General features: G+C 44.1%; 1 protein-coding gene across 2 annotated transcripts in view; it reads left to right on the top strand.

The window, feature by feature from the left end:
- Positions 1 to 27,363, top strand: part of LOC109890603 (rho GTPase-activating protein 6) — an 80,382-nt gene that overhangs the window by 5,163 nt on the left and 47,856 nt on the right. The gene's annotated exons all lie outside the window — the stretch shown is intronic.

A 27,363-nucleotide genomic window follows, 5' to 3' on the forward strand; every position in this document is an offset into this window, starting at 1 on the left:
GGCAAGCACAACTAGTGGATACATGCTGTAGTGTATTCAGTTTTTTCTAACATGTTTTTGTCATATCATATTTTGTTTTGTAGCTTGCTTATCTTGTCATAAATTGCCATTTGACAGTCTATCTTTGGATTCCCTTAGTGGGTGTTGGGTGTTGATTAGTGGGTGTTGATTCTGTATTGATTCTGTGTCAGATCGGCCTAATGAAATCACAAGATACCGAATTGAACATTTCGACCAACTACTCAGCTAAGAGATTCAGAGTAGAGTAATTATTATTTTCCGATGTGATCCACGAACAGGAAGTGAAACCAGTTTGTTGAGGTTTGTGAGGAACTAGAAGGTTTACATTCAGGACCTATTTTTGGACATCACTTCCATTAATGGTTTAAGAGTGAACGAGTGGAAAGAAGAAAAAGGGGGAAGAGAAGGAGAAAAGCAGTAGCTAGGGTGTCTTAGTTTATCTTATTGAGTCATTCTACTAAAGACACCAGCTTGAAGCTTCAGTCTATAACAGGAAAAGGCCATTCCTGGACATACTGTATGCTTACTGTTTATGTTCCGTTGTTGCTAAGTAGGCCTGAGACTCATCCAGGCATATATGACTTAATTTAATGCACATTCTGTACAGTATAGCATATGAAGAGTTTATTTCCAATATGCTATATCCAACTATTTTTCACATTTGTGTTTTTTCATCAGAAATTATCGCTAATAGGTGCCTTCACGTGTATATAAAATATTACTATTCTCAAATTTTAAATTAATAGATTTTAGATGTGTGTAAGAAATAGTCTTATTCTTGCCAAAATGCTATCTATACATTGTTTAGCTGGAATGGAATGTTCGTATCCTGTATATTTGACTGTGATATGTGGTTGTGTCACGCCCTGACCTTAGAGAGCCGTTTTATTTCTCTATTTGGTTAGGTCAGGGTGTGATTTGATTCTATGTTTTCTATTTCTTTGTTTTTGACCAAGTGTGGTTCAAAATCAGAGGCAGCTGTCTATCGTTGTCTCTGATTGGGAATCATACTTAGGCAGCCTTTTTCCCACCTAATGTTGTGGGTAATTATTTATTTTCTGTGTGTGTGTGTGTGTGTGTGTGTGTGTGTGTGTGTGTGTGTGTGTGTGTGTGTGTGTGTGTGTGTGTGTGTGTGTGTGTGTGTGTGTGTGTGTGTGTGTGTGTGTGTGTGTGCGCGTGCTTGCTTGCGCCACGGTTTGTTCACGGTCAGTTTCTGTTTAAGCGTTTTTTTTGTGTGAAGGTTTCACTTTATTAAAGATGTGGTGTTACATGCACCCTGCACCTTTGGCTCATCTATGACAGGGAGTTTGAAGACAGTGAACGTGACAGGTTGTCTCACCCAGCTATCTTAAGATGAATGCACTTACTGTAAGTCGCTCTGGATAAGAGCATCTGCTAAATGACTAAAATGCAAATCTCATATTACTGTATTTAATGATATATCAACAAAAAATATATATATTTAAAATAATGATGACAACTTCTTTTGTTGTGTTTGCTACATTTGTCTGTGTAAAACATAGCAAAACTACTTATTTCTCCGAGTGATGCGTACATAAAGCATTTTGAAAATAATATGGTTATTTCTCCCTCTGATATGAAACCATGAAGTGATAGATTTTAAGCAAATACTGTCATTGAACAACCCCATGCCATAGGGGGAAAAAACACACCAATCAAATCAAATCAAATGTATTTATATAGCCCTTCGTACATCAGCTGATATCTCAAAGTGCTGTACAGAAACCCAGCCTAAAACCCCAAACAGCAAGCAATGCAGGTGTAGAAGCACGGTGGCTAGGAAAAACTCCATAGAAAGGCCAAAACCTAGGAAGAAACCTAGAGAGGAACCAGGCTATGTGGGGTGGCCAGTCCTCTTCTGGCTGTGCCTGGTGGAGATTATAACAGAACATGGCCAAGATGTTTAAATGTTCATAAATGACCAGCATGGTCAAATAATAATAATCACAGGCAGAACAGTTGAAACTGGAGCAGCAGCATGGCCAGGTGGACTGGGGACAGCAAGGAGTCATCATGTCAGGTAGTCCTGAGGCATGGTCCTAGGGCTCAGGTCCTCCGAGAGAGAGAAAGAAAGAGAGAATTAGAGAGAGCATACTTAAATTCACACAGGACACCAGATAAGACAGGAGAAGTACTCCAGATATAAAAAACTGACCCCAGCCCCCCGACACATAAACTACTGCAGCATAAATACTGGAGGCTGAGACAGGAGGGGTCAGGAGACACTGTGGCACCAATCTCTTTTATAATTTCTTAAAACAATAAAAGCTCATTTACCAACATCTCTGAAAAATTGCTCTATAAGTGTTTTGGAATGAAACTCTTCATATAGTTCTGATTGGCGCATGTGCATTTCACTGATACGTCCACATCATACTCATTTAGGATAAGTATGTACTCATTTAGTTACTAGACGTTATCTCAAAGAGTTATTCAAACTGGCCCCATGTCATTACCCCTTCGCTCCTTACTTGTGATTTATACTGGCAACTCTTTTAGCTGCAGTTACCTAATGTTGTCAGGATAACATTATTATAGTATTACTGATATACAGCTGAAGTCGGAAGTTTACATACACTCAATTAGTATTTGGTAGCATTGCCTTTAAATTGTTTAACTTGGGTCAAATGTTTCAGGTAGCCTTCCACTAGCTTCCCATAATAAGTTGGGTGAATTTTGGCCCATTCCTCCTGACAGAGCTGGTGTAACTGAGTCAGGTTTGTAGGCCTCCTTGCTCGCACACACTTCTTCAGTTCTGCCCACAAATCTTCTATAAGATTGAGGTCAGGGCTTTGTGATGGCCACTCCAATAACTTGACTTTGTTGTCCTTAAGCCATTTTGCCAAAACTTTGGAAGTATGCTTGGGGACATTGTCCATTTGGAAGACCCATTTGCGACCAAGCTTTAACTTCCTGACTGATGTCTTGAGATGTTGCGTCAATATATCCACATAATTTTCCTCCCTCATGATGTCATCTATTTTTGTGAATTGCACCGGCCCTCCTGTAGCAAAGCACCCCCCCCCCCCCCCCCCCCCCAACATGATGCTGCCCCCCCCCCCGTGCTTCATGGTTGGGGTGGTGTTCTCTGGCTTGCAAGCCTCCCCTTATTTCCTCCAAACATAACAATGGTCATTATGGCCAGTTTCCACTGTATAATGCACATGTTCTAGTCTAGCTGGCATAGACAGAGACAGACACACGGAGAGACATTCTCAAGTCAAGTGACCTAGAGAAGACCTCCTGTCAAAACAATCAAGACCATGTGTTCAAAGACCATTGATAACTGCCCGTACCTGTTCAAAGACTGCAGACTGCAGGTCTAACTGGATGCATGTGTTCAAAGAAGGTTAGGTAGATATTACTGTTCTGGACGTGTTCTGAGCGTGTCTCCTCAGCATAGTCATCGTGAGGTCTGTCTTCAGGCTACAGTGCTGTTTAGGCAAGTCCAGTTGATTGATCACACATTGTGATGGATCACACTGGGATCTTTTAGGAAAGGGTTTTGATTTCAACTCGATCTTGCCTAAAAGCTACCCCACCTTACACTCTGCACCTACGCACGCACGCCCGCCCGTACACATATTTCTTTAAAGAGGGGGGTGACGACCTTGACAGAGACATCTCCGGAATGTTTTTCAGTGTGTGTAGTAGCGTCTGGATTGGTTCAACCTGCCATCCCTTTTGCCCACTTCGCTTTTTCACGTAGTGCTGAATCGCAGCTCTGTCTTAGCTCGAAAATAAGTCTCGGTGAATGTCATCTGACAATTATTGTTCCCTGGCCGGACTTCAATCAAATGATGAAGCTAATTGCAGAAAGAAGACAGTGCGTCTGCATGCCACACCGGCAGAAATAACTGGTTCGCATTTTTCCCCCTCGCATCCTTCCCCTTGGGGAAATCAACCGGGGACTTGCGTCTGTGAATCCTCTGCCGCTAGAGTTCTAATCTAATTTCACTCAGAATGTAATTTGTTGTGGTAGTTGTTACTATCGACCGATACCATGCTATCTGGGTCAGATAGTTTTTTTAGAGTTGTTGCTTGCATTTTATATCTCTATTATTTATCCGTCAATTACAGACGCTATCTGACTGAAAAAGTGGACCCTAAGACAAACAAAATCCTAGAAGTGAAGATCGCATGATATTGGATTTGTGTATGAAGGGGACTATTTGTTGACACATTGGCACACCATTCCTACAACTACTAGCCTGGTCCCAGATCTCTGTGCTCTTCTGACTCTTATCCTATGACAAGACAGCACAAACAGATCATGCGTCAGGCTATACAACTAGTGCTAGCCCACCATCACCACTAAGGCTACAGACCTTTGGCTTCTGCATTATCTCAAGATGGCTCCCTCAGGTGATCCACAGAGTGAAGTGCTCCTGCTGTCTCTGTGAGAGATACAGTGGAATGTTTATGCAGTAGAAAATCATACTAGGATGATGTTCTACAGCTTGGAGAAATGAAAATAACCAACCGTCTGTTCTCCCTGCCAGGAGAGGAAAACATTCAAAACCGTGGGTTTGTTCAAACACAGGGGTTGGATGCCACAAAGGGTTGCATGACATACGATCTGGCTGAGGGTGATCATTCAGTTAGTTTGTAATATTGAATGCTGGATTTTAGTACGATTTTCAGTGCTTTAAAACTTTTTTTGGGGTGCTATATTTCACAACTGTAGTGTGAAATATATACTGTTTATTAGCAGTCATTTCACTACTAAACAAATGGAATTTTGGGGCATGGTTTAGGTTTATTATTTGTCTACATGGAAAGTGTTCTCTCCTTTGAGAAAAAGGGGTATCTACTGAAATAGAACCACATGTAAAGTAAACATGATTTTCCGTTGCCAAATCTCAGTGTATGTTGCCAATTAAGTCTCTCCTACAAGGGCTCACACGTTAATGTGGTCAGTCATGGGAAAAGCATGTATATGATTTAAGCCATTTCAAACCCTCACACTGATCCAATATAAGTCTTTGTACTGGGTATTGGGTTCATGAATTCAATTTATTTATTCATTTAGTTGAATATGAACTGTGGCAATCTGTTATACAAAGGCTAAATCTTCACATGGAGAAATTCACAAGCAATGTATTTCAAACAGACCTGGGCTTTCAGCCCATGTAAAATGGAATAGTGGCTGTGCAAGAGGCCCTCCGTTCCCCTCAAGTCAATATCACTGATTACCATGTTTGTGGCTGTTCAGTATAACACGCATATAGACTACCTACACACTTGCTCAAGATCACAAAGCTTGGAGAGTTGGACTCACGTATTTTGCTCTACAGTTATTACCATCTTGCATGTCACCTGAAGACTAGTTTAGAGGTGCTGCTGTTTCTCTGTTCCTCTGTTCATCTGTAATAGAGGGCCGTACGGGCCGGCCCTTCTGCCAGCGGGACCTGTAGACGTCATCAGGCCGAGGAAGTCGAGCAGTTTTCATTTCCTGTCACTATTAGAGAATGAGCCTGAAGGAAGGAAGTGTTTTATAGGCCAGGTCTACTTCGGTCGGTCAGGAGGGTTTAATAAGATACATTCTATTTGACACACAAGTTGTGTGTCCGGCTGCAGTATGTTTCCATTTCACAATAGGCTACTGCTGTTTGAGATTCACACATTCTTTCAAAATGACCTTTTACATGTGAATTTATTTGCGATGTGAATTCTATCTTATTTGGAGAGAGAAGCCTGAAAACAAGTGTCATTAACAAATTATTATAACTATAAGTCTTCATTTACCTTGTGCTTTAATTTCCATCTAAGATTTGTCTGTGTCAAAACTCTCTAACATCGGTACAGTTCTGCTCAAGTGAGATAAGATCGGCATAAGCAGAAATGATTTGTGCATGTTTTTCGAGAACATGAAGTTTGGCATCTAGTTTCCATTCGCATGCCGTTCCTACTGAGATTCAGTATCACTATGAGGGAGAAGAAATAAATCACTTTTAGGATGGGAGTACCACTCCCACATCCAAGAATTTCATATTTTGTACTTAACTTTTTGAGGGACAATAATTCCTAATACAGTCATTCCTAAAAAAAGGAGAAAGAAAAATCGTTCTTGGGTGCTGTAGGTTATGTTTTACGTGTCCGAATCATTCAGTTTTTTTTCTGTAGACATTTATAGTAAGTAGATGAGGGAAAGAAACTCTTCCATGGCTGCTTCCTAGACCCATGGCTGCTTTCCAGCAACACTCATCCTTGGCTGCTTCCTAGCTTCAGCCTCACTCGTCCACGGCTGTTTCCTGGACCTATGGCTGCTTTCCAGCAACACTCATCCTTGGCTGCTTCCTAGCTTCAGCCACACTCGTCCACGGCTGTTTCCTGGACCCATGGCTGCTTTCCAGCAACACTCATCCTTGGCTGCTTCCTAGCTTCAGCCTCACTCGTCCACGGCTGTTTCCTGGACCCATGGCTGCTTTCCAGCAACACTCATCCTTGGCTGCTTCCTAGCTTCAGCCACACTCGTCCACGTCTGTTTTCTGCCTTCAGCCTCATTCGTCCACGGCTGCTTCCTAGCTTCAGCCTCACTCGTCCACAGCTTCTTCCTAGCTTCAGCCTCAGAGAAGGGTGGAAGAGTTGTTTGGAATTCCAGTCCATTGATGCATGGGACCCTGATGAAAAAGGGTGACTGCCCACAATTCCCAATCCTCTCCTCTGGCTTCACACTCAGCTAAATTCCAGCTATTTCTGCTCATTTTTTTCACCCTGCTTTCCCAGGCCTGTTGTTACCTAGAATAACCAAGGCACTGGTGTCAGAAACACACAGTAGTCTGAATGGCATATGAACGTTTATGCTGTAGAACTACTAGGTCCCCTCTATTCAGTTATGTCTATAGTAGCCTATGGATTGTTTTGAATTTACCATTTGATTGATGTTGTGATTGATGTAGATGGGAGGATACAGTTGCTTCAGTTGAATCCTATGCCGATATAGGATCCTGCTGACATTTAATCAAGTCCACAGAATGAGCTTATGGAATAAGTGACACAGTTATGCCTAGCAACATTGTCATGTCGCAGAGTCCATATTCAGGTGTTTTGAATCAATTCGTAGCTAAACAAACTCTACAGACAGCCTGTGATGTGGTTCAGTGTGTTCTCATCCAAGTGAACATAAAATCTAATGTACTGTTCTAGACAGCTCTCTGATTGACTCGGGTCAAAAGAGGGATAAATCAGTGTGAGGAGGCCCACGTGAAGAACCCAATTGACCCAGCATCGTCCGGGTTTTGGCCCGGTGTAGGCCATCATTGTAAAAAAGAATTTGTTCTTAACTGACTTGCCTAGTTAAATAAAGGTTCAGTATGCATACTACCTTTACCATATTGAAACTGCTGAAAGTAGCCCACTACCACTTTCATGCTGCTACTTCTACTTGTACCACTACCACTAGCAATTGATACTGTTCCCACTACTTTTACTTATGTTGTCATTGGATGCACATGTATCTGTAATAACAGCAGGCACACAGACCTTACACCTGGAGTGTCTCTATCTTTCTCTCTCTCTCTCTCTTCTCCAATCCCTCTCTCCATTCTGCCTGTTCAGTGCTGTGACCTGACCTCTGGTTTCCGTGGCAGCCAACTGGGCTAGGCCCTCCTCCTCCTCCGTATCGTAGTGTTCTTCACTGCACTTAATCACATGGACGAAGCTCACAAACAATCCTTAGTTGTGGGTTGAGAAATATCAGAGTCCGCCTTACTCATCAACCATGTGCCAGTTTTGTCAAAAATCAAATAGTCCGGCTAACTGACAACCTCTACACAGTTAAATGCGCCCCACTGCTACCAGTACAATCCAAAACAAGCTAGCTGCAACCCCTGTATGACAACATATAGCTAGACCCCAGCAATCATTGTGCCCATATATCCTACCTGAACAGATCACAGAGTCTAACTAACTTGTCGTTCTTGGAGGCCTATCCATCCTAAATAATGATGGCAGACTCTGTGAACTTGTTTGTCAGACAGGCAGAGCCCAGCAGCAGAAGAATCTCCACATTTAATCACAGGGATGTTGCAGAGCTAGTGAACTAACAAGACATTACTCAGCTAGGCTACAGTGTAGCTAACTCTATCGCTCCTGAGAGTGGACCTTATCAGTGTGTTCCCCCTTCACTCCCATTGGCCGGCAGAGCTCAGAGGAGACAGGTTTATCTGCTGTTGTATAGTCTTGGTCTTGGAAATAATTAAGCAATAAGGCACAAGGGGGCATGGTATATGGCCAATATACCATGGCTAAGAGCTGTTCTTATGCACGACGAATAGTGCCAGGATACAGCCTTTAGCTGTGGTATATTGGCCATATACCACAAACTCCTGAGGTGCCTTATTGTTATTATAAATTGGTTACCAATGTAATTAGAGCAGTACAAATACATGTTTTGTCATACCCATGGTATACGTTCTGATATACCATGGCTGTCAGCCAATCAGCATTTAGGCCTCGAACCACCCAGTTTATAATTTAAAATAACTCGCAACTTTAGTAGGATTGTCATTAGAGACCATGACAAAGTATTGTAGTAGCTATTGTAGCTATTGTAGTTTGTACGTTTTGTGATTATTACTAAAACACCCAACAGTAGCGGTGTCCAAGCAAGATGGCGTCCGATGTGAAACTGAAATGTGCAAAAGTGTTTGGGATTCTAAAAATAAGAGGCACATATTTGCTTGGGTTTTCTAATTCAGGTCTTTGCCTGACCTGAATGCCTGCCAGCAGAAATAGTAAAGGTTGTGTAAATATGGCACCTCAGATGTAGGCCAAACAGACTCTCCAACCAGAAGACCTTTCACCCTGAACTCTGTCAGACAGCAAGGAAGCATAACAAAACACGAAGCAAGAGGCATTTTAGTCCCAGCAGCCATGGCCTCTGCAGCTATTAATAGAAAATAGCTTCAGACTATTTTGTTGCTCTCCGGGCGGCCTACGTTTGAGGAACAGGGCAATGGGTTTAGTGTGTGTGTGTGTATGTGTCCATGTGAACGTGGTAGTGGAGCAGTTGGTATCAATATACAGTAGGTTTTTCTGTTTTCTGGCCTAATGTCTCAGGCCAGTACACACTGGAGGCTATGTGAGTAGGACAGGGAAAGAACACCTCGTTATAGTGTGTGTGTGTGTGTATGCCCTGAAGCTGATTTGATAATTGATCATGTTCAGATTGAATTTCTAGTGCAATGTGTGTGTGTCTGCAGTGCTAGAACCGTGGAAAAATGTATATGGGAGTTACATTGGCATCTACAGCTACGTGGTAGTTTGATTGTTGCTTAGGTTTGTATGTGAGGTCACACAAAAGTGCATTCGAGGAGACTATCCATCTGCAATAATTGGTTAACATATTCCAGATAAATAGTCTCTTCTCTGTGACAATGCGGATGAAAGGAGTGTCTCATTTGGCAATGTAACCCTTTAACTCCACCTAGTGGTATTCATTTCAATGTGGCTGAGTTGGGAGTTTGACTGGAACGCATCCAGAGTGCAAGAATCAAGATGGAATGTTGAGAAATAGGTGTAGGTTGCTGTGTTAACCAGACGGGGGTGGTATTGACTTTCCCCTCCCCTGTTACAGCCTCACTCAAAGCTCGCTGAACAGAATGCTGAGTCTACAGCTGCAATGACATTTGGTGCAATCCAGCAGAACACAGTCAGTGTGAATGAGCTGAGCTTCCGGGTGGCCTGTGGTTACAGCTGTGCACAGCTGTCCCCCTCCCTCCTCTGGCTAACCTGCCATGAATATCTCTCCCTGCTCAAACTTTGTGGTGGTAGTGACTCATTGGATTGTAACCCCTACACATGATCATGCTGTTACAACATAATATTATTGTATAAGAGTGTGAATTATGGTAATACTATGGCCAGAGAACAAAGTACTAACGAGTTACTCAGTGGGTATAGACATCATATCCAGGCATGGATCCCTTACACTACTGCTGTGTCCCTCCCCAGAAGCCTAGTGCTGTGACGTTACGTGTGTGTGTGTGTGTGTTTGTGTGTGTGTGCGAGTGAGTGAGAGAATATGTGTGTATAAATGTGGTGTGTATCCTGGCCTCCAGATGTGAGAGCAGTGTAGGGTAGTGATGGGAAAAGATCGCTACAGTTACATGTCGGGATATTATTTTGATGATATATTGTATCTTTTTGACAATATTACAATATTATTTTTCAGCTAGTTGGCTGCAGCTGCACCAAAACGACAGTATTTTTTCTTCATGGCTTGTTCTTTTTAAATAGGGAGCCAATTCGTTGTCAGTAATTTTATTTTCATGACTGATAAAAATTTGTTTTCTCATGGCTCTGTCTCTTGTCCCTCTGCAGCAGACATATGGTGAGCAATATGTTTGAAACATCAAATCTCAATAAAATCACAGTTTTCAATACGTATCTTATCAGCACCTACAGTGCCTTGCGAAAGTATTCGGCCCCCTTGAACTTTGCAACCTTTTGCCACATTTCAGGCTTCAAACATAAAGATATAAAACTGTATTTTTTTGTGAAGAATCAACAACAAGTGGGACACAATCATGAAGTGGAACGACATTTATTGGATATTTCAAACTTTTTTAACAAATCAAAAACTGAAAAATTGGGCGTGCAAAATTATTCAGCCCCTTTACTTTCAGTGCAGCAAACTCTCTCCAGAAGTTCAGTGAGGATCTCTGAATGATCCAATGTTGACCTAAATGACTAATGATGATAAATACAATCCACCTGTGTGTAATCAAGTCTCCGTATAAATGCACCTGCACTGTGATAGTCTCAGAGGTCCGTTAAAAGAGCAGAGAGCATCATGAAGAACAAGGAACACACCAGGCAGGTCCGAGATACTGTTGTGAAGAAGTTTAAAGCCGGATTTGGATACAAAAAGATTTCCTAAGCTTTAAACATCCCAAGGAGCACTGTGCAAGCGATAATATTGAAATGGAAGGAGTATCAGACCACTGTAAATCTACCAAGACCTGGCCGTCCCTCTAAACTTTCAGCTCATACAAGGAGAAGACTGATTAGAGATGCAGCCAAGAGGCCCATGATCACTCTGGATGAACTGCAGAGATCTACAGCTGAGGTGGGAGACTCTGTCCATAGGACAACAATCAGTCGTATATTGCTCAAATCTGGCCTTTATGGAAGAGTGGCAAGAAGAAAGCCATTTCTTAAAGATATCCATAAAAAGTGTTGTTTAAAGTTTGCCACAAGCCACCTGGGAGACACACCAAACATGTGGAAGAAGGTGCTCTGGTCAGATGAAACCAAAATGGAACTTTTTGGCAACAATGCAAAACGTTATGTTTGGCGTAAAAGCAACACAGCACATCACCCTGAACACCTTATCCCCACTGTCAAACATGGTGGTGGCAGCATCATGGTTTGGGCCTGCTTTTCTTCAGCAGGGACAGGGAAGATGGTTAAAATTGATGGGAAGATGGATGGATACAGGACCATTCTGGAAGAAAACCTGATGGAGTCTGCAAAAGACCTGAGACTGGGACGGAGATTTGTCTTCCAACAAGACAATGATCCAAAACATAAAGCAAAATCTACAATGGAATGGTTCAAAAATAAACATATCCAGGTGTTAGAATGGCCAAGTCAAAGTCCAGACCTGAATCCAATCGAGAATCTGTGGAAAGAACTGAAAACTGCTGTTCACAAATGCTCTCCATCCAACCTCACTGAGCTCGAGCTGTTTTGCAAGGAGGAATGGGAAAAAATTTCAGTCTCTGATAGAGACATACCCCAAGCGACTTACAGCTGTAATCGCAGCAAAAGGTGGTGCTACAAAGTATTAACTTAAGGGGGCTGAATAATTTTGCATGCCCAATTTTTCAGTTTTTGATTTGTTAAAAAAGTTTGAAATATCCAATAAATGTCGTTCCACTTCATGATTGTGTCCCACTTGTTGTTGATTCTTCACAAAAAAATACAGTTTTATATCTTTATGTTTGAAGCCTGAAATGTGGCAAAAGGTCGCAAAGTTCAAGGGGGCCGAATACTTTCGCAAGGCACTGTAAGTATCGTGATAATATCATATTGTGAGGTCCCTAGTAATTCCCAGCCCTAGCATAGGGTCGAGTTCACCAGGGTTAGGGTCGAGTTCCCCAGGGTTATGGTCGAGTTCCCTAGGGTTAGAGTTGTTCACCAGGGTTAGGGCCGAGTTCCCCAGGCTTAGAGTTGTTCACCAGGGTTAGGGTCGAGTTCCCCAGGGTTAGGGCCGAGTTCCCCAGGGTTAGGGCCGAGTTCCCAAGTGTTAGAGTTGTTCACCAGGGTTAGGGTCGAGTTCCCCAGGGTTAGAGTTGTTCACCAGGGTTAGGGTCAAGTTCACCAGGGTTAGGGTCGAGTTCCCCAGGGTTAGAGTTGTTCACCAGGGTTAGGGCTGAGTTCCCCAGGGTTAGGGCCGAGTTCCCCAGGCTTAGAGTTGTTCACCAGGGTTAGGGTCGAGTTCACCAGGGTTAGGGCCGTGTTCCCCAGGGTTAGGGCCGAGTTCCCTAGGGTTAGAGTTGTTCACCAGGGTTAGAGTTGTTCACCAGGGTTAGAGTTGTTCACCAGGGTTAGGGCTGAGTTCCCCACGGTTAGAGTTGTTCACCAGGGTTAGAGTTGTTCACCAGGGTTAGGGCTGAGTTCCCCAGGGTTAGAGGAGTTCCCCAGGGTTAGAGTTGTTCACCAGGGTTAGGGCTGAGTTCCCCAGGGTTAGAGTTGTTCACCAGGGTTAGGGCTGAGTTCCCCATGGTTAGGTTCGAGTTCCCCAGGGTTAGAGTTGTTCACCAGGGTTAGAGTTGTTCACCAGGGTTAGGGTCGAGTTCCCCAGGGTTAGAGTTGTTCACCAGGGTTAGGTTCGAGTTCCCCAGGGTTCGAGTTGTTCACCAGGGTTAGGGTCGAGTTCCCCACGGTTAGAGTTGTTCACCAGGGTTAGGGTTGAGTTCACCAGGGTTAGAGGAGTTCCCCAGGGTTAGGGTCGAGGTCCCCAGGGTTAGGGTCGAGTTCCCCAGGGTTAGGTTCGAGTTCCCTAGGGTTAGGGTCGAGTTCCCCATGGTTAGAGTTGTTCATCAGGGTTAGAGTTGTTCACCAGGGTTAGGGCTGAATTCCCCACGGTTAGAGTTGTTCACCAGGGTTAGAGTTGTTCACCAGGGTTAGGGCCGAGTTCCCCAGGGTTAGAGTTGTTCCCCAGGGTTAGAGTTGTTCACCAGGGTTAGGGCTGAGTTCCCCAGGGTTAGAGGAGTTCCCCAGGGTTAGAGTTGTTCACCAGGGTTAGGGCTGAGTTCCCCAGGGTTAGAGTTGTTCACCAGGGTTAGGGCTGAGTTCCCCATGGTTAGGTTCGAGTTCCCCAGGGTTAGAGTTGTTCACCAGGGTTAGAGTTGTTCACCAGGGTTAGGGCTGAGTTCCCCAGGGTTAGAGTTGTTCACCAGGGTTAGGGCTGAGTTCCCCAGGCTTAGAGTTGTTCACCAGGGTTAGGGCTGAGTTCCCCAGGCTTAGAGTTGTTCACCAGGGTTAGCGTTGAGTTCACCAGGGTTAGGGTCGAGATCCCCAGGGTTAGGGTCGAGTTCCCCAGGGTTAGGGTTGAGTTCACCAGGGTTAGGGTTGAGTTCACCAGGGTTAGGGTCGAGTTCCCCAGGGTTAGGGTCGAGTTCCCCAGGGTTAGAGTTGTTCACCAGGGTTAGGGTCGAGTTCCCCACGGTTAGAGTTGTTCACCAGGGTTAGGGCTGAGTTCCCCACGGTTAGGTTTGAGTTCCCCAGGGTTAGAGTTGTTCACCAGGGTTAGAGTTGTTCACCAGGGTTAGGGCTGAGTTCCCCAGGGTTAGAGTTGTTCACCAGGGTTAGGGCTGAGTTCCCCAGGCTTAGAGTTGTTCACCAGGGTTAGCGTTGAGTTCACCAGGGTTAGAGGAGTTCCCCAGGGTTAGAGTTGTTCACCAGGGTTAGGGTTGAGTTCCCCAGGCTTAGAGTTGTTCACCAGGGTTAGGGTTGAGTTCACCACGGTTAGAGTTGTTCACCAGGGTTAGGGTTGAGTTCACCATGGGTGAATAGACAGTAACATGGGAGGACTGTAGGAGAGGGACTATTATTATTGCACAAACGAGCGGTGGAGGAGTCAGTTGAAACAGGAAGAGCAAGGGAGCTGAGGTAACAAACCGACAACCTTCCGTATGTTGTTTTACTAAAGCTGACGGAGGGCTATATTCTTATGTTAACATAGATAATAAGTGATATGGCACACTGCATGGTCTGGTCTGCAACCCTATAAAGTATTCTAATATTTCAAGGCTTGAAATATTTAGTTGTTTTTGTTAGGATAATGAATGGATGTGTCACCTTGCTGTATTGCATTGTATTCTAACACCCTTTCATTGTCCACATTTTCCCCTCTCCTCCTCCTCCTCTCCAACCTTTTATCTCTCCCTTTCCTCCTTTCATCTCTCTATCGTCCATCCCTCACTTTATTCAGATGGCGTGTCCTCCTTAAGTCACAGGATGTGTCCCAAATGGCACCCTATTCCCTATATAGTGCACTACGCTTGACAAAAGCCTCATGGCCCCTTTTCCAAATGAATGCACTATATAGGGAATAGGCTGACATGTTGTCTCCATGTTAGTAGCTAATTAAATAGATGGCAGAAAGAAGCTGTCCTTTTGTTATCTTGGTTACAGAGGTAAACATAGCGCCTGTGTCTATTCGTCTTTTTTTATGCTGTTACAACATAATATTATTGTATAAGAGTGTGAATTATGGTAATACTATAGCCAGAGAACAAAGTACTAATGAGTTACTCAGTGGGTATAGACATCATATCCAGGCATGGATCCTTTACCCTACTGCTGGGTCCCTTCCCAGAAGCCTGGTGCTGTGACGTTACGTATGTGTGTGTGTGTGTGTGTGTGTGTGTGTGTGTGTGTGTGTGTGTGAGTGAGTGAGTGAGTGAGTGAGAGAATGTGTGTGTATAAATGTGGTGTGTATCCTGGCCTCCAGATGTATGAGCAGTGTAGGGTAGTGATGGGAAAAGATCGCTACAGTTACATGTCGGGATATTATTTGTGATAATATATTGTATCTTTTTGAAAACACCCTTTCATTGCCCACATTTTCCCCTCTCTTCCTCCTCCTCTCCAACCTTTTATCTCTCCCTTTCCTCCTTTCATCTCTCTATCGTCCATCCCTCACTTTATTCAGATGGCATGTCCTCCTTAAGTCACAGGATGTGTCCCAAATGGCACCCTATTCCCTATATAGTGCACTACGTTTGACAAAAGCCTCATGGCCCCTTTTCGAAATGAATGCACTATATAGGGAATAGGCTGACATTTGGGACATACCCACAGACTGCATGTTAGTAGCTAATTAAATGGACGGCAGAAAGAAGCTGTCCTTTTATTATCTTGGTTACAGAGGTAAACATAGCGCCTGTGTCTATTCCTCTTTTCCCTCCCTCCCTCCCTCCCTCCCTCCCTCCCTCCCTCCCTCCCTCCCTCCCTCCCTCCCTCCCTCCCTCCCTCCCTCCCTCCCTCCCTCCCTCCCTCCCTCCCTCCCTCCCTTGCACTCACACTGTTTTGGAAGGGATCATAGACCCTCGTCATACCAGAGCAGGGTCTGAAGAGCGCTGACGCACTTCAGTGTTCTGTGTGTGTGTGCGTATGCGTGTGTGTGTGTGTGTTTTAGCAGTTGGATACACTTGATGATGTGCTCATGTTCTAGCCAAGTGTTTTATAAACCTTTAAATGCCCTTGTTATGATTTTAGAAAAGACTAGAGCCATAGATTGCTCTAGAGTCTAAAATGTCATCATTCTACCCAAAGCCCAGTGCACTGTGGGAATGTGTGCAGAATAAACACACTGAAAGAGTCCCCTTAGTGTCCACTTTACTGTGCCTAGTCTGCCTGGCTTTGTCCATGCTGCTGCTCCTGTCTCTCTCTGCTTCCACATCCCTTTGTCACGTTGTATCACTACACCCACACCCCACTGGCTCCCCTCAGACGAGAACAGTCTGCTGCTGGAATGGAGACATTACAGGAATAATCATTTTTCTTTCTGGCCCGCTCGGGAAACTCGAGCTGCCGCGGCAATGGAGGAGTATTAGGGAGAGAGGCAGACGGCTTCAGGGGTAGAGAGAGGAGAGGGAGGGGCAGGGAAGGAGTAGAGAGAGGAGGTTGTTACTACAGGGAATGGACGCTGAGCTAAGGCTGAGTTCTCGTTATTCAAAAGTCAGAGTCATTTGAATCAAGACCCCCATGGGGACAGTTACATTAAGAAGCCCAAATGATGGGTGAATTTCAGTTTAGAATAGCTTAATTGTCTCTGGATAATTTGAACGAAGGAAATACATTTGGGAGTCTTATTGAAACAAAGAGGGGAGGTTATTGTGGTCAATCTAAATCAAAGAGGAGCCAACACTTTAACTAGGAGTCTAGATCATTATATTAAGACATTAGTCTCGGCTTTAATACGATTGTAAAAATGAACGGCTCCTACTAATTTTCTGCAGAAGGCTGAATTAATTTGCCTGGCTACCCAAACTTGCTTAGCCACACGTTAGTTTATTGTCTGCAATGAGTCTGGATCTGAGTACCTTCCAGACGATTTCTAGAATGCAAACACATTCTAACCATTCTGATTTGTCCCAGAAACCGATGGGTTGGGCTAGATACTCTGATTGGTTAGAGCTGAGCCAATTGCAGATGACTTTTGTACAACACCCCGCTTTTTGACATCACCACAAACAACTTCAAAGATGGCAGTCTTAGACTGAAGTATGGAGCGAACATAGGACAGTGGAAGAACTCCGTTTGAGTCGTCAATCAATGAATGAATCATAATTTGCCCTAAGCTGAACCTCAAAGCCCATGGGGTAGCGTGGGAAATGGAGTCCTAGGTAGAAGCTGCTCAGGCTGAGGACCGTTTGAGAGCTGTGGTTGTCTGAAGCCACACCTGTGTCGGATTAGCTGAGCCAGCAGGGAGGGCTTCCCTCTAATGGAGACTTAATAGGCTCTGAAATGACTTACTGCTGCTGCCGCTGTGTGAGGAGCAGAGCACTGTCTTACTGGGTTCAGTGTGAGACAATGGCTTCCATGTAAGACGGTGGGTTTCATGTTAGACACTGTGTTGCACCCACAGACAGAGAGGCAGACAGAGAGGCAGGCAGGCAGGCAGACAGACAGACAGACAGACAGACAGACAGACAGACAGACAGACAGACAGACAGACAGACAGACAGACAGACAGACAGACAGACAGACAGACAGACAGACAGACAGACAGACAGACAGACAGACAGACAGACAGACAGACAGACAGACAGACAGACAGACAGACAGACAGACAGACAGACAGACAGACAGACAGACAGACAGACAGACAGACAGACAGACAGACAGACAGACAGACAGACAGACAGACAGACAGACAAGCACACACACCACTGCATTCACACATTCCAAACGGTCCCTTCTCACCTCCTGTTCTTCTGTTTGCCGACAGACACAGCACATTTGGGTTAAACCTGTACTCCGTAGATTAGCAGCATGTGAGTTTGTCATCGTCACTGTGTTGCCAACACTGTTCCATTGTAGTGCAGCTGCAGAGCGACTAGAATATGCCCTCTACTGGCCAACACTGCTACCAACCAGCAGCCCAACATTCTTCTCTCAGGGGGCTGCCCATCCAAGTTTCTATAACTTAATAAACTCATCAGCCTGCTACTGTATGCTCATCTGCATGCTACTTCTATCATGTTGAAACTGCTGATATTAGCCCACTACCACTTTCATGCTGCTACTTCTACTTGTACCACTACCACTAGCAATTGATACTGTTCCCACTACTTTTACTTATGTTGTCATTGGATACACATGTAATAACAACAGGCAGGCCTATCTTGCCACTGAGCATACAGACCTCTCTACCTTATCCCTGGAGTGTCTCACACACACACACACACACACACACACACACACACACACACACACACACACACACACACACACACACACACACACACACACACACACACACACACACACACACACACACACTTGGTGTCGGCTCACCCCTACAGAGCCAAGAGCAGCTGGAAGCTCTCAGAGCAGGAGGACACACACTGCTAACCTCTCACTGAGAGCACGCTCGCGGCGAGAGCCTGTGGTGCATTAAGACTCAGGGAAACGGACTGACCAGTGAGTGACCACTGTCCTCTAGGTTGACCATCCACTCTGACTCAATAGATGGAGGGTTACAGGACATGGCTCTAAAAACCCTTTTCACACTATCATGCCAACCCCAACCATACTGTGCGGTTCCAGGAACTATGGTAGTGTGAAAAGGGTAGACTAAGTGGTGAAATCCAAAAATATATATATTAATTGTGTTGCGTCCAACAAAAATATTTGATTCTCCATCTGATAATAATGTAACATTTTAGATGTGGTTAGGTCATCGAATGTTGCAATAGCCAAGCATTGGTAGGACCTATAACTGTACAATTTGCCTGATATTCGCTTTGATATTGCGTACTCCCAACGGTGATATTGCCCACACACTCCTCTCTGCTTCCTCCTGCGTGTTTCACGGCTGCTGCCATGGCGACCATGGAGTGTTGTAAACATTTCTGGTGACCCTGTCTGTAGGAGGGTGAGTAGGTAGGGTAATCCAGAAGACAGGTACTGAACTAAAGCCTCTGAGATGTCTCTATACTGCATGTAGTCCCACAGTGGTTACAGCATCTTTACATGTTCTATAAACCAGAACGTGGACCGCTTACACTCAGAGAATATTAGAGACTCATATAAATAGCTTACAGTATAGGTATGTAGGCTGTAATGCACAGGGGTTACATTTGGTTGTGAGGAACACGCATATTCACCTCATTTGGCTATTATAGGGGCCAAATAAACCCCTCCAAAGTCTGACCGTGAATACCACCTTCTCAAGAATACCACCTTCTCAAGAATACCACCTTCTCAAGAATACCACCTCCAACTCACAACGTAACATCCACATCAGTTTGAACCATCTCTTGTGCTGTGGTTAGTTGAAGATCTCACCTCGGTGGGTTTTGTTGCAGTGCTAGAGGAGTCTGCTGGTTTGAGATGGAGGGAGGCTGGAGCTGAGGGGTGGCGCACATGGGGGAGTCTGGGTAGGATTCCAGATGCATTCCGGGAGCTCCCAGGGAGGGCAACGGAGGTGGGATGGATCTTTCAACCGGAGCCGGGATGGATCTTTCTCCCCTCTTCCTCATTCCCTCCATCCCTCTCTCTCCCACAATTGCCTGCAAAAGCTCAAGTAGAAACGCAACACGACTACACTTTTGGAAGGAGAGTCAATTCATGAGATAAACCTTTAGAATCGTTCTCCAAAATGTAGTTTCAATTGTCAAATCCTTCGTGGGTTAGTGTAAATATTTACAGAACGTCTGGAAAAGTACAGTTAGGGCCTAATGCTGCAAACAATGAATTCAATATTATTTACAGTAGAGTTACACAGACTGCCAATCGACTATATAAACAGTGGTGGTTTGTGTTCACTCATCATTAATGCCACGTGCTTCATACTATGGATATACAGTAGGACGTGTATAATACGATAATATGGTGTGTAGTGGGATTCCCCACAAGCTCATGTGTTTGCTTCAAAGGTCAGGAGAACAAGGTCATATACAACAAAACTATACTATTGGTAGGCTAAGATGAAATGTCATGAATGTTTTTGAGGGCTTTGAGAGTGTGTGAGTGTGTGTGTATATGTTGCAGTGGCCTAGTGTGGTGTAGGAGGTGAGATACCAATGTCTTGTTCCAGTCTACGTTATGTTTGACAATTAGGGCACTCTGACACAGAAGAGGTGGCATGAAACCAAAAACGGAAAAATACACTCGGTGCTTGCCGTCTCTCTGCTTGCTCACGGTCCTTCTTCTAACACATACAATGACCCCGTCTTTACAGCTTGCAGACTGTGTTCTCAGAACCATGTGTTTAGAATCCAACATAAATATTTAGGACGAGAGCTCAAAATAATTGAAGCTTCTCGGTTGTGCGACAGATAAGGGTTTTGATGTGTTCAACATCACGACTTTGTTGATTTGGACGTTTTGAAATTAGACCAACGTGAAATAACAGCAAAAAAAAAATGTATAAATGTATTGTTAGCAAAGTCACCAAATATGTCCTGCATGTTTTTGTAGAGTAGTGGGTTGTTCTCAGCTCTCAGTATAATATAGTGGGTTGTTCTCAGCTCTCAGTATAATATAGTGGGTTGTTCTCAGCTCTCAGTATACTATAGTGGGTTGTTCTCAGCTCTCAGTATACTATAGTGGGTTGTTCTCAGCTCTCAGTATAATATAGTGGGTTGTTCTCAGCTCTCAGTATACTATAGTGGGTTGTTCTCAGCTCTCAGTATAATATAGTGGGTTGTTCTCAGCTCTCAGTATAATATAGTGGGTTGTTCTCAGCTCTCAGTATAATATAGTGGGTTGTTCTCAGCTCTCAGTATAATATAGTGGGTTGTTCTCAGCTCTCAGTATAATATAGTGGGTTGTTCTCAGCTCTCAGTATAATATAGTGGGTTGTTCTCAGCTCTCAGTATAATATAGTGGGTTGTTCTCAGCTCTCAGTATAATATAGTGGGTTGTTCTCAGCTCTCAGTATACTATAGTGGGTTGTTCTCAGCTCTCAGTATACTATAGTGGGTTGTTCTCAGCTCTCAGTATAATATAGTGGGTTGTTCTCAGCTCTCAGTATACTATAGTGGGTTGTTCTCAGCTCTCAGTATAATATAGTGGGTTGTTCTCAGCTCTCAGTATAATATAGTGGGTTGTTCTCAGCTCTCAGTATAATATAGTGGGTTGTTCTCAGCTCTCAGTATAATATAGTGGGTTGTTCTCAGCTCTCAGTATACTATAGTGGGTTGTTCTCAGCTCTCAGTATAATATAGTGGGTTGTTCTCAGCTCTCAGTATACTATAGTGGGTTGTTCTCAGCTCTCAGTATAATATAGTGGGTTGTTCTCAGCTCTCAGTATAATATAGTGGGTTGTTCTCAGCTCTCAGTATACTATAGTGGGTTGTTCTCAGCTCTCAGTATACTATAGTGGGTTGTTCTCAGCTCTCAGTATAATATAGTGGGTTGTTCTCAGCTCTCAGTATACTATAGTGGGTTGTTCTCAGCTCTCAGTATAATATAGTGGGTTGTTCTCAGCTCTCAGTATAATATAGTGGGTTGTTCTCAGCTCTCAGTATAATATAGTGGGTTGTTCTCAGCTCTCAGTATAATATAGTGGGTTGTTCTCAGCTCTCAGTATAATATAGTGGGTTGTTCTCAGCTCTCAGTATAATATAGTGGGTTGTTCTCAGCTCTCAGTATAATATAGTGGGTTGTTCTCAGCTCTCAGTATAATATAGTGGGTTGTTCTCAGCTCTCAGTATACTATAGTGGGTTGTTCTCAGCTCTCAGTATACTATAGTGGGTTGACTGGGTTTACTGGGTTGTGTTTCCTTTAGAGAGGATAGTCACGCCGGAACAGCCCTTCCAGACATTGTCACTGTACTTGTTCTGTTATGTCTACTGGGTTTGGGCTAGGTCAGGCTTCAGAGGCCCGGGACCCTGTCAAGGCCAGCGGAGAGAGGGGAGAGACAAGGAGAGGGCTGGGGATGGGTGAGAGCATTCAGTGCATGTCCATGACCACGCACATGCATCTGGATTTGCTTGTGTGTGTGTGCGTGTGTGCGTGTGTGTGGATGCCGGTTGTCTCACTCTGGCTTTATTTCTGTCTGTGAGACCAATTCATAAGACCAAACGCTATGCTCAAGCTGCAATTTCCTAATAGACCAGAACACCCATGATCACACAATGACAGTACAGAGCAGACGGTGTACTACATCCACAACAGCGCAGGGCAATATAATCACCTAATTTAAAGTAGCCATTCCCCTTCTTGCCTGTGTGCCCATTTAGACAACCCTCCTTTTGAGGGAGAACAATTAAGAGATATTTAGCTGTGCAGAAGAGGAGTCACTTGAGAGACATTAGCCGGCAGTGAGTCTGTGTTTCCTCTGGACCTGCCATCTCTGGTTACTGTAGGGTGAGACATTGGCTTTATTGAGGAGTAATTCATCAAGGAGCCCTCAAGCATCTCCCTCTTCTTAGACAGAGACACAGCATCACAGGAAGGTATTGGTGCCAACAGTAGGACTCAGATACAAGGGTTTAGGGAAGGGAGAGAAGGGGATGGATGGAGGTAGGGATGTAGTCTAAAGTGGTTGATAATTGTAGTTTGTGTAATTCTACCAAATCATTTTCAAGTAAATACCATCTCTGTGAAACTGTCCCATACCAGATGCCCGTTGCTCTCTTTAGTCAAGTAACCCTCAGTCAGTCCTCTATCAGATTTAGTGTATGTTTCATGTGACAAACAATGAGCCGCGTGACACTGACATTGTATGGACATTCGTAGCATTGTGCTGTCTCTTACATCTGGCAGGCCCCGACGCCATGGCAACAGTCGTCAACGGTGGTCAGTGGAAAACATGTAGGTGCGTAGGTGGAGGATGTCTGTCTCTGTCGCTGTGTAAAAGCAGCGTGAGCCACACATCATATTTCCCTGTCTAGGTCTGGTTTACGCCTGCCTTCAGTTCCTCTGTTCCTCTGTGTCCGCATTGGTTTCTTCTGGACTATTGTTCCCCTTAAGGACAGTCTGACATTGAGACATTGAGGACACGAATGACATTCCAACTACCTAATTTGCCATGGTTTTAAAAGCCTCACAAAGCCAAGCCACAACAGAGACATTTCTTAAACTGTGTTGTGAGCTAAACGGGGAATAGATTACGCCATATTTTAAGTGCCGCTAAACAGGGAATAGTTCATGTGAGTGGCCCTGTCTACATGTAAAACTTAAGGGGAGAAATAGAGCACAGTGTTATGCGTGTAGCCTGGTAAACGTCACTCCCAATCCGTCGCAGGCCAACTTAATCCAAATTTTTTACCATACCACTGTGCTGGAGAGTACAACCTGTGCAGTTTCGCCAGAGAAGCCTAACTTCATGACGACATCACTGGGAGGCATGTGATGAAGTATAGCCAGCCGTCAGCAGCCAGATATTCAGGCAAGAGGGTGTAACTAGGACACACTGACCCAAAAAAAGCACGCAAGCCTGGATTCCATCTCACTGCCATGGCCTTTTGTCTTCTGAAACACTTGGATTTGATTAGTGTTTTACTTCCTTCCTACTTTACTTTTAACTTCGAGTTTTTTAAAATAAATTCTGCCCATTTGAGCTTTAGCATAGCTCTTGAATAGCTCTTGGATGGGACAACTGGAGTAAACAATATGTATAGAACCCTCAGGACAGAAATGGATTCAGGGCAAGTGGTCCCTGTTGCCTGCTGATTGAAGCCTGGTGATTGAATCCAGACCAGGGGGTGTTATGTGTTTGGGATGGGGTGGATGCGAAGAAGGGTGTCTTAATCCTAACCCCTCTTCCTCTGCAAGAACTCATGTTCGTACAGTGGCGTTATCCGAGGTCCTTGAAGATGTCAGCGAGAGACACAGTGGTTAATAAGCGGCTGTTTTTTTCTCTATTTTCCTCTCTGGAAAAGGGTCGAAACTGCATTCCCCAGCTTTGAGGTCATCACTCCAGGTCGCTTTGTGTCGCTCCCGCAGTAAAGTCGTTTATGTGTGTACCCAACCTTCAGCGTTCCCCCTCCCCACTTCTGTTCTTCGCTCTCGTTTGTGTTCCCCAGATCCCTTCTCGTGCTTATCTCATAAGATGGTGTTTTCACAGAGGAGAGCGTGAACTCAAATGAAAGAAAAAACTGGGCAAACAAGTGCTGTAAATTTGTCCAGGGTTAAATGTTATTATTTTTCTATTGCAGTGTTTCACTAGCTCTTTTCCAGTATCATGGGAGATATCCAGATGAGGAAAGAGAGTCACATAAACAAAACGAATCCACCAAACGATCACAGAAAGGGCAACAACAGAACTCGTGCAAGTATTTAATGTCGAGTTTGATGTCACAACATCTATTTCTGTGAATGTTTATTAGACAGGTCTTGACCACTTATGGGATATTTTGTCATTTATTAGATTGGCGTAAATCCTTTTATGGGAGATTTTCCATACGATTCAGTGATTTCAGTGCAGAGACATGTAGTCACTTGACTGGAGAAAGCAGGCACGTAGTAACTGAGCGATGTAAACATGAGCATTTTGCTCCGCGCTCTGAGTTTATGATGACAGAAGGTATTAGGATGGCCTCAGATGAGTGCATTTCATTCTTTTGTAATTTTCCAGATGCATAGCCTGGAAGAAATAACTGAGGTAGTAAATCACTTCACACGGAATCAGGCATAGGAATAAACAATCCAAATACCAGTTATAAAAACAGACACATGGCAGACAGTAGAATATGTCAGGGTTATATATACAATCAGGTTTGAAGGTAAGACCCAGGTGCAGACAATATCGAAGTAACAAAAGTTGATTAAATCGAACACGGGCAGGCAGAGGTACAGGACGGCAGGCAGGCTCAGAGTCAGGTCAGGCAGAGGTCTGTAATCCAGAGTAGTGGGGCAAAGGTACAGGACGGCAGGCAGGCAGGGTCAGGTCAGGCAGAAAGGTCAGAAACAGGCACTATAGACAGGACAGGAGCAAGGGGGAAAATGCTGGTAGGTCTGAATGAACAAAACGAACTGGCAACAGACAAACAGAGAACACAGGTATAAATACACAGGGGATAATGGTGAAGATGGGCGGCACCTGGAGGGGGTGGAGACAATCATAAAGACAGGTGAAACAGATCAGGGTGTGACAATACACTATACGTTGTACTATAGTTGAGTCACAAAAAGCAATAGTCCATACAACCAATGTACACACAACCAGCAATAACAGAGGTGTGACGCATAACGGAGCATGTGAAGAAGAAATTAGTAATGTTATTAGAAATGTGTGTTTATGTTTCATGTGTTGGGGAGTAGTAACATTCCACATTCTGTCCAACTGTTAGTATTTTTGTTATTCCCCTCTGAACCTTTCTCCTCTCATTGCCACAAATATTAATGACTTGACTATGAAATATGATCAATAGGATCATTCTATGCCAGAATCAACAGTGGAAAAATTAAGCACAGTGCTAAATACAATAACAAATAATGTCCCTGCTGCTGAACATTAGCACAAGAAGCAGGTTAAAGGTTACAGAGAAAATCCCAAGGCTCAAGATGTATGTGCTCAAGATGACTCAGGTCAGATTGAATATGATGACTATCATGTTCCCATCTCGGAGCCTTACACATTCAAATTTTTATGTTGTGAGGGAGGAAGCTGGGAGGGACCTGTACTTTTGAATTATTTCTCACTTGTTGGATTAGGCCTACACTTTGACGACCTGTGAGTATATTGCAAGAAGAGCTCAGGATAATATGCATGTTATATGTTTGTAGGCTTCAGTATGGACTCTTGGTTAGGTTGACATTTGCCAGACACGTTAATGAGGCATTTGTTCTACAGCAAGATGAAGATGGAATGTATAGTGTCGGGCATTCTCATCCTACTCACTAACTCACACAGCTGTGTGGGAACAGAATGAAGTGGATTGCTCAACATAACATAGCAGTGGCCAGTTTGGAATCTGAACTGGCAACCTTTTCTCAATAGAGAGGTGTGGGAGCTTAAACATGTCTTCTGTTTCACTTAATAAACCACTGCTGCTAACCTTTTCTTTTTGATCAGCTTTCCTTCTTGAGTTAAACTCTCTCACTGCCAGGGTTTGAACACTGAGAGCGCTGCTCGGTTGGGACAAACCGCTCCATGTTGTGTGATGCAACACATCTGGAGTTTTGGGATTTTCTGCCACGTTCCTTCCTCCTTCTCCTCCTTCTCCCTCCTCTTCAGCAGAGGCCTCTATGTCAGCGTGTCAGCTACAGTCACACCGGGACTATCAAACTACCCTTTTAGGAGACAAAGGATTTATCCAGGGGATCACAAAGTGGCTCCTTCAGATATGAACTCATGCTCACCCAGTGGAGTGAACTCAATGAGTTGGAAAGAATACATCTATAGTACTATGACCTATTCATTTTTAATTATCTATGTTTATTTCAGGGAGCAGGGTTGGCCAAACTAACACGTTTCCCAGGTTCCATACTCAGATTGTAACAATGATGACGTCAGTTGATCGTGATCATGCACTTTGATATAGCTGTACTGTAGTGTAATGCAAACACCCTCCTTTCCTTTTAGTCAGCAGATTTCACTTTGCTGTGCCTCACACATTCTTTAGATGTTTACACGTCTCGTTCTGATTACACCGGTATTCAGCCTGTTTGTGTGTGTGTGTGTGTGTGTGTGTGTGTATGAATGTGCGTATAGCCTACATACCCTAATCATGTGCTGCATGTCATTTTCAACCGAGTCCCCTGAGGTTTAACCATGCCCCCATGCTGGTACAGTATTAATGTCCCCTATAAGAGCTCATGAGTACATGAGTACATGAGAGACGGACAGTGAAGAAAGTTTCCCAATAAACCCTTGGCCAACTTGCCAATAGAGAGCAAGGGAAATGGTTTGCATTAACTCAAGTGAATAGGAGTCTGGAAAATGTATTGTAAACCCCTCACAGGAGGCCAGTATTAGTCCCTGTGCACTGTGACCTGACAAAACCACTTTATTTCATGTTTGTGTTCGTAGAAATTGCAGGCAAACCTTGGCCAGGATTGCTCAAGTCTGGTCTCACACAAAGCATTGCACAAACTCAGCAATGTCCCCCTGAAGCCCAAATTGACTTTTTCATTTATTTCTTTTATTTTTAGCCACTAGTTCTCTTTAATATCCTTTTAACAGTAGTGTGACACGTAACCATCGTGCATAACTTTGAAGTCTGAGGGTCTCATCTATAGTCCCCCCCCCTCCCCACCGCAAACAATGTACAGAAGGGGTTTTGCGTAGTGGTGACGTCACAACACATTCATTTCCCTGCATCTTTGTAAGTTTCTGTAGAAGCAATGGGGTGAACTGTTTATTTTGAATCCAACTACACACCGCTGTGACAACCATGCATAATATAGCCTAATTGTACAACGGGAGGGTGACTGAGTAAACAGCCTATAACAGTTTGTTCCACTGATAGCGGGGAAGAAGAAATGGACCCCGGTTGCACTGGAAAAGGCACCTTTTCAATCGCCTATGTGTGCGTTTTGTAAATGTTTTGGGGGGGGGGGGGAACTCAGTCAGGGTCTCAACATACTGACGAGAGTTAGAAAAGTAGTGTATCAGCAGTTTTCCACTTGTTATGTCAGTCACTCAATTAGCCCATGTCAGATAGCTTTTTACATGTTTTTTT

Source organism: Oncorhynchus kisutch, linkage group LG5, assembly GCF_002021735.2.
Source record: "Oncorhynchus kisutch isolate 150728-3 linkage group LG5, Okis_V2, whole genome shotgun sequence".
NCBI lineage: Eukaryota > Metazoa > Chordata > Actinopteri > Salmoniformes > Salmonidae > Oncorhynchus > Oncorhynchus kisutch.